This window comes from Etheostoma spectabile, unplaced genomic scaffold (assembly GCF_008692095.1).
Source record: "Etheostoma spectabile isolate EspeVRDwgs_2016 unplaced genomic scaffold, UIUC_Espe_1.0 scaffold00569778, whole genome shotgun sequence".
NCBI lineage: Eukaryota > Metazoa > Chordata > Actinopteri > Perciformes > Percidae > Etheostoma > Etheostoma spectabile.
Window position 1 is genome coordinate 1693 of NW_022605316.1, and position 9149 is coordinate 10841.

A 9149-nucleotide genomic window follows, 5' to 3' on the forward strand; every position below is an offset into this window, starting at 1 on the left:
GCAGCCAAAGCCAGCGCTGCTCAGAGATGTTTTAGAAAGCCGTATTTTATAATGCTAAAATTACTGATTATTTACATGGAGGCTGGTGGGTTTAGCGAACGCAATTTCACAGACTTTTATATTTAAAAAAGGATCTTAATCTTTAAAGGTCGACCCTCCTAGAATCCTTTCCATAATGTTGTCAGACACTTAGAATATTAATCTGAGTCTGTCAGCAGCAAACAAAAGCGCTTCTATGAATGTAAATACAAGCTGGACATTAGTAGAAAAAGTTTCTCTGCTGCCGATTATAAATAGTTTTTATTGTATCCGATACTCAATGAGCTGCAGAATTTGTCTGTTTCTCTACGGTGATGTCAACCTTGTTCCCTTAACACAGATTTTAACTAGGTGAGTACTAAGTTATTATGACTGATACAAAGGATTGACAAAACTACCAAATGAATTGCAAGTTATACTAAATTAGACTGATCCAGACTAAAGGTCTCCATCATCATCATCATCGTCGTCATCATCATCGCGTATCTGCGATTGTTAAAGTTCAACATGGAATTGAATATACAAAATAAGAATTAAGGTTAAATTTTAAGTTTCTACTGATATTTCCTTTTAACTAACAAAAACTCTGATTGTTTTTTCCGATTACGCAGTCATTCGCGATGTTGATATCGTGATGACGATATGACATATTCTGCAGCCCTAGTCTATTGGCGGCCGTTTTCATCACACATCCTTTTGTATAAATTGCCCACTTCTTACGTTTGAATAATGTTTATACATGTTGCCCCAAATTAAAGTCAAAATAGGGGTGTGGTATAACATATCGCAAATGTTTCAGTCAGACAGGTGAACTAATAAAGCTGTTGTCCATGGTTGTCCGGTCCAGGCTGAGCGATGGACTCTGAAGCCAGCATGACGATGGAGGTGGCGGCACTCGGCCGGCCTTTTGGCCTCGGGATGTTGTACGACTCCCGCAAAGACTCACTCATCACCGGTAAGGACTCTTAACTCTTCACACACATAACTTTCACTGGAGTTACATTCAATAACAAAGATCTCTTGATCAATTTGGCTCGTTTATTACGGCAATCCAGATTAATTGGACTGCATGTGATCACTTACTTATGCACCGGAAAGTTATTCAGTCTCTCCAGGATTTTGTGATCAACATGAATTCGGCACGACTCGCAATTTTGACCAATCACCGCAATCAACTTTTCCACAAAGTCTTCTTCCAATCACAGAAGTCCCACGTGCCAGCCTTTGTGTCAGTATGTGTCCCTGAGAGCCAATGACCAAGCAGGAGAGCAGGTTGACGTGCACACGTAGGTCGGCAAACACATTTCCTCAAGTCATTCTTTAGAAATATTCTGCAGTGTCTATACTGCAAGCCTTGTTATCCTCCAGCATCGTCACAATTTCCCTCAGGGGATCAATAAAGTATTCTGATTCATCGTTATAGCATCTGTGACGGCCCCTCCCAATCTGCCGGCCTGTCATGTTCTACTCCTTTTTGTTTCAGGTGCTGAGAGTGGGCGGGGGGGTGAGTAGGGAGGGTGGTCTGTACCTGGCCAGGTGGGCGTGGCCTACAGATGGCATAAAGGCCTCGGCCCTTCTGGGAGTCTCACTCTCTCTGAGCTGGTCTCCTGGAGCATCCACCATTTTGTTCTTTGTTTGGTTTGTTGCATCTTCCAACACACTTCACTTCATTCATTCATTCACTCATCATGCATGGCAAACACAACTGTTGTCTTCTATACTTACACACCACACTGTTACCTTTATGTTGGGTTAAGTTATGTAATTAGGATATTTAGTTGAATAAATTACTTTTTGGTTACATTATCTGTATCAGACTTCCCTTTTGTTGCCGGCTTTGAGCCAGGCGGTAACACGTCATACACATCATTAGGATTACTGACATAATGTCCTGGATATTCTGGAGAAGTCACAGATCTTTTTGCGAACAATTTCGACTTCTTTCTACCTAAAAAGAACTCCCATGAGCCTGTATCCACCTACTTGAATGCGATCTGCACCACACTGCCGGGTTCAAGAACACAAATGATAAGACTCAGAGATAACCTGATCCCCCTCTTTTCTCTACAAACCATGAAGGGCCTCTTTATTATCAGAATCAGAAAGGGATTAATTGTCAAGTAACACAAGGAATTTGTTTGGTGGTTGGTGCATACATTGAAGTAACACTAGAGAACGTTTTCCGCTATGGTCCCCCTTCAGGTTGTCTCATTGGAACGACAGCTCACATTTCCCTAGTTGTCGTTCCAAGAGGGACTGAAAAGGGGAAAAGTTCTTTATGTTGCTTTAACGTAAACATATTAAGCATTCATATGAGTAAACAATAAATACACAAATCAATTTGTACCTGCTCTGAGAGGACTTATATCACTGAACAAACAACATTTATTACGAAAGTTTCCAAGTATAAGGAAGATGCTGAGACTTCCAAAATAAATTTAGTTTGTATCTGGCTTTTAGGACGTAACAACACATTCTGTCTGGTTCTGAAAGCTAAACTTAATCTATTTTTTTTCTTTTTGCAGGGTTGACACTGTGGGACCATGATGACCTGATGAGTCATATTGGAGAAAGACCGCAGAAATACAATGATTTTGAGATAGTGGCCTCTGAATCAATTGCAGACAAAACTGCTGCACTAAATGTAGAAGCATCGCTGAAAGCCAGTTTTTTAGGTGGACTGGTAGAGGTTGGGGGATCGGCCAAGTACCTGAATGACAGTAAGACTTCCAAAATCAGGCCAGAGTAACTCTGAAATACAAAGCTACCACAAAGGTCAAGGAACTGTCAATGGATCATCTTGGAAGAGACAAAGTGAAACATCCGTATGTCTTTGATAAAGGATTAGCAACACATGTAGTCACAGCTATTCTTTATGGGGCACAAGCCTTCTTTGTCTTTGACCGGGAGGTGTCTGAGAAGAAAGATCATCAAGACATTCAGGGCACTTGAAGGTGATGATCAAGAAGATACCCAGCATTACAATAGAGGGTGAAGGTTCCTTAAAAATCGAAGACAAGGACAAAGAACATGTTGACAAATTCTCCTGCAGATTCTTTGGAGACTTTTCCCTTCAGAAACCTCCTACAACCCTTCAGGATGCAGTAGAAGTCTACCAAAGTCTCCCAACATTGTTGGGAGCCAACGGAGAAAACGCCGTACCAATGAAGGTCTGGCTGTTGCCCCTGACAAGTTTAGATTCTAATGCTGCCAAACTTGTCCGTCAGATAAGTATAAGACTAGTTCAAGAGTCACAGAGTGTCCTGGAGGATGTCGGTGAGGTGGAAATGAGGTGCAATGATGCACTGAGGACCACCACTGCACAGCAGTTCCCACAGATTGGCAACAAGATTAAAACATTCAGAGAAATGTCCTGTGAGTTCAAGCTGGAATTCCAACGAACCTTGGCAAAGAAACTTCCATCAATCCGAGGAGGAGGAAAGAGGAGGCTGGGCTCGCAGAGATCCTGAAGAAGAGACATTCTTCTCCTTTCAACAGGAAAATCTGAACGAGTGGATGGACTGTAGAGAGAGAGAAATCTACACCTTACTGACTTTCATCAACATGATGGAAAACACCAAGATCGTCTCATCTCAAACAGACATGTACAAAGAAAGTCTCAGTGCTAAACATGCGTGTGCTTTGTCTTCACCTCACTAGGAAGTGATGAACCATACCTCTCAGCTTTATCAAACTACCTAGAACGAACCGACGACCCTCAGGATACACATACCCAAGATGTAGAGAAGGAACAATGGTACGCCTTAAGAGAAGTAGTACAAGAAATGTGCATAAAGCAAAGCTCTTCAGTGACTTTGCAGAGGCCAACAAGGAGAACAAGACCATTAAGTTCCTGACAGTAGGTTCAACAAATGACACACAAAGGTTCAAGCATCTACCTTTATGAAGATGGCTTTTCTGTCAGTGAGGACTTTGAGCCGCCATCAAAGCCTGAAACAGTGGCAGTAAGTGCTATAAACCACAACAGTGTGACGCTGAAGGTCTCTCCACCCAGATTTGGAGCAGAGGACATCACCTCCTATTCTGTGGAGTACTGTGTCAGTGGAGAGGATGGATGGAAACAGAAGACAGCATCAAAAGCTGAAGAAGTCACAGTGAGCGATCTGAGTCCTAACACAGAGTATATGTTCAGATGTAGAGCAGTGACCTCAGTAGGTGTTGGGCCAGCCAATGAGGTCCCTGGTTCCACTAAAACTTTACCTTGCGGCCCTCCTGGAAAACCTCGAGTCGAACCAAACTCAAGAGAGATATCAGTTAGCTGGGAGAAACCTGCTGGGCTTGGACAAGATGTCCACATTTTGAGCTACATCGTGTCGTACGCCATAACAGACAATGGGATGAAAGAGGAAGATCTCCAATGGAAGGAAATGATGGCAGGAACTGAAAAGGCGATCATATCAGGGCTTCAGTCAGAGACAGAATATGTTGTCAGGGTCAGATGTGATTGGGGTGAAGCTGGCAGAAGCAAAGAAGCATCTCTGTTAATGTCCGCACAACAAAGTTCACGCTAACAGAATCCCTCAAAAGTACAAGCAAAAAGATGAATTCTGATTCGCCCTCAGTTTACAAACTGACTCTGACAGAAGAAGACATGAACATCGGTGGATGCCGAAGATTCAGTTTTGGCAAAGAAAGCACAAGGCAGAATCGCACTATAATGCTTTTTGGGGTGACCAGATCAGGAAAGTCCACTCTGATCAATGCAATGATCAACTACATAGTTGGTGTAGAGTGGAAGGACACTTTCAGATTCAGATTAGTTGACGAAGATCAGTCAGATCACAAGCTGAAGGTCAGACCTCTGAAGTCACTGTGTACAAAATCAACCACCAGGAGGGTTTTAAAATCAACTACTCACTGACCATTGTTGACACTCCTGGCTTTGGAGATACAGGAGGTATAGAAAGAGACGAGGAGATCATCGGACATCTGCGTAATCTCTCTCTCTGTGAGAGCTTCAGTGAAATTGATGCTGTGTGTTTCGTAGCTCCGTCTGCTTCCAACTCACACCATCACAGAAAGTTTGTTGGTTTATGTGTTCTCAATCTTTGGCAAAGATGTGGTAGAAAACATCCGGGTTCTGGTGACATCTGCAGACGGACATCAACCACCAGTTCTACAGGCCATCAATGCTTCAGGTGTCCCATGTCCTAAAACCAAAGACGGGCTTCCAGTTCACTTCAAATTCAATAATTCAGTGTTGTTTACAGACAACAAATCATCTGTAGCAGAAGGCATGAGTGAGCATGATGAAGATGAAGATGGAGGCTTTGATCAGATCTGTTGGAACATGGGAACAAAAGGCATGAAGAGGTTCTTTGTTGCTTTAAATATCATAGACACCAAAAGCTTGACAATGACAAAACACGTCCTCGGAGAAAGAAAGCAGCTTGAGAAGTCACATGAGAGATTTGCAGAAGCAGATTATAACTGGCATAACTGAAGGTCGTGGGAGGGGCTGGGAGTTGTACACACTGATAGAGAGATCTACTGAGTGTTTCAACAAACTTAAAGAGAAAACACTGAAGCCAGATCTCTCTCCACTACAGACTACATCAACATGCTTATTGAGGGAGAGAAATCTGAGGCCAGGCCCGGCTGGGAGGAACGAGTTCAGTCCGTAGACGCCTTTAGACATCTTCTCTTAAGTTTGCAGTATGCAGGATGGAGTTCGTTCCTGAGATTTTCCATTAGAAAATCAGGTTGGTTTTTGGATCCATGGTATATGTAGAAGAGTTCTTGTGCAAGACACTGAACCTCCACTGAACCTCGAGTTCCCCCGAGGCTGCTCCATCGGCGTGTAGATGTGTGTGTGTGTGTGTATTGGATGAGCAGGTGGCTCCTTGTACAGCAGCCTCGGCCCCAGTGTGTGGACGGTGAACGGTTCCTGTTCTATGTGAAAGAGCTTTGAGAAGTCGTTAAGACTAGAAACAGCTTTATAAGACAGTCCATCTCCATCCCTGTTTGATATCATGACAATGGTTGCATCAGACCGTAACGAGACCTGAACAGATAACCACCAGGACAACAAGGAGATCCATTCAGATAATCAAGGAAAAACGGGACCAGAGTCTCGATACTGAGATCCTGGACTTACAGGACTTTGTCCCAGAAAAGTCAATCTAGATAAAACCTTTTCATTTGGACAAAGTATTCCTGCAGAGTTCTTTACATGTGCTGTTTACCACGAAGGGAAACACAGATTAACATAAAGAATATATAATTTATATCAATAATATTTTAAGTGGGACAGCATTGTGTTTTTGGACCATTAACCCCCGTGTTGTCTTCCCGTTGACCGTGGGGGGGGGGGTCAAATACAGGTCTTTCACCCAGGATCGTGTCCTGTGTGTCCCGTTTCCTTCGTGTCCCACTTGGTTTAACCCTTGTATTCGAGTCAAATTGACCCTTTTAAAACTTTTACAACAAGAAAAAAGTTACATAGTGTTCTACCTAAAACTCAACGGCCGTACCTTATTTCCTTTGAAACACATATTCCTGACTCAATTCAGAACATTACTCCGATACGACCCCAGACGGAGTAGGGACCCAAAGGATATGACCCCAGACGGAGTAGGGACCCAAAGATATGACCCCAGACGGAGTAGGGCCCCAAAGGACACGAGGGTCCCGAAAGTGAAGACACACAAGGCTTAAGAAAGTGGGCGTGTATGTTTAAGCGACATCGTGATGTCATCTTGCCGCCGCTATCTCTGCAGACCTGAACATTTGTATTTACATTAAGTTAATTTAATGTTTCCTTATTAATCACACAAGGGAAATTACAATGAACACTCTGTTGTTATTACACACATTACACACAGAAACTACACACACAGGTTCAGGTCCCCTCAACAATGAAAAACACTTTTGACGTCCCTTTCTCAATGTTTTGTCTTTTTTCCAAAGTTTTTGACACTTACTTACAGTGTTTTTGAAGTTTCTGAAGTTTTTTTGTAGCTTTTGTCCCTTTTTCAAATGTATTTGTTGCTTTTATCCCCAACGTTTTGTCACCGTTCGACATTTTCGACCTCCCATTTTTCTTTAAAAAAAACTTGGAAATGGGTCAAATTTGTCCCCAGGACAACACGAGGGTTAATTCAGGTTTTTAAACCACAATATCAGCTTCTTGTTATATTTTTAACTTTTTAAGTTTCTTTCAAATACTCTTCAATGTATTTTCTCTGAGATATGAAGAACATAATTAATGCGAGTGATGTAAATGAAAATACATTACACATACATACTTTAACCCTGTTCATATTTCTACTCTGGGTTAACAGCTTCCTGCTCAGTTTAACTGTTTATCCACCATTATATTAGATATTAAGTTTTTATTTCTGGGAGATGTAAAAGATGAAGACATTGTGAATAATATGAATGACTCCTGATATCCAGTATATCTCCATGTTATCGTCCTGTAGGGTAATACGATGGCTGCCACTGAAATAATGGAGAAATTATTTAATAATAAAGAATAAATGAATGTTATTACACCTCAAGTGTTGTCTGTTGTCCTCTGATGTGTCAGCGCGGTCTTCTTTACGCTCCGCAGCTCCGTTTTCTCTTCCAGGAGCTTAGAGGTCAGGCTGCTGACGTCCATCCGTCTGACAGAAACACTGCAAAGTAACTCAGGACATTTTCTCAAATACTTAAGTAACTAGTTAAGTTAACATAGGGGGTGTACGCTTATGCCCCCTGTATTTTAACATAGGGGGTGTATACTTATGCCCCCTGTATTTTAACATAGGGGGGTGTATACTTATGCCCCTGTATTTTAACATAGGGGGGTGTATACTTATGCCCCTGTATTTTAACATAGGGGGTGTATACTTATGCCCCTGTATTTTAACATAGGGGGGTGTATACTTATGCCCCCTGTATTTTAACATAGGGGTGTATACTTATGCCCCTGTATTTTAACATAGGGGGTATACTTATGACCCCTGTATTTTAACATAGGGGGGTGTATACTTATGCCCCTGTATTTTAACATAGGGGGGTGTATACTTATGCCCCTGTATTTTAACATAGGGGGTGTATACTTATGCCCCTGTATTTTACATAGGGGGGTGTATACTTATCCCCTGTATTTTAACATAGGGGGGTTTATACTTATGCCCCGTATTTTAACATAGGGGGTGTATACTTATGCCCCTGTATTTAACATAGGGGGGTGTATACTTATGACCCCTGTATTTTAACATAGGGGGGTGTACTTATGCCCCTGTATTTTAACATAGGGGGTGTATACTTATGCCCCTGTATTTTAACATAGGGGGTGTATACTTATGCCCCTGTATTTTAACATAGGGGGTGTATACTTATGCCCCTGTATTTTAACATAGGGGGTGTATACTTATGCCCCTGTATTTTAACATAGGGGGGTGTATACTTATGCCCCTGTATTTTAACATAGGGGGTGTATACTTATACCCCTGTATTTTAACATAGGGGTGTATACTTATGCCCCTGTATTTTAACATAGGGGGTGTATACTTATGCCCCTGTATTTTACATAGGGGGTGTATACTTATACCCCTGTATTTTAACATAGGGGGGTGTATACTTATGCCCCTGTATTTAACATAGGGGGGTGTATACTTATGCCCCTGTATTTTAACATAGGGGGTGTATACTTATACCCCTGTATTTTAACATAGGGTGTATACTTATGCCCCTGTATTTTAACATAGGGGGGTGTATACTTATGCCCCTGTATTTTAACATAGGGGGTGGTATACTTATGCCCCCTGTATTTTAACATAGGGGGGTGTATACTTATGTCCCTGTATTTTAACATAGGGGGGTGTATACTTATGCCCCTGTATTTTAACATAGGGGGGTGTATACTCATGCCCCTGTATTTTAAGGAAGAACATTTATTTATGATACATTATTCATTTACAATAATTTTGTGTCCTGTAATTAAGGCATTAAGATTAATTTCCACGATAATTTGTTTTATTCCTCTTTGTAGTCTAACTTTAGCCTGGGATCAAACACTTATGAGCACCACTGTGAATACACCATGCTTACTATAACGGGCATGTCCTGTATACTGAGAGGTGGAGCAGAGAGAGGAGCTT

At 41.8% G+C, this 9149-nt stretch overlaps 1 pseudogene; it reads left to right on the forward strand.

Moving 5' to 3' along the window:
- Positions 1-754: 754 nt before the first annotated feature.
- On the forward strand, positions 755-5503 carry LOC116685338 (neoverrucotoxin subunit alpha-like; annotated as a pseudogene).
- The last annotated feature ends 3646 nt before the right edge of the window (positions 5504-9149 follow it).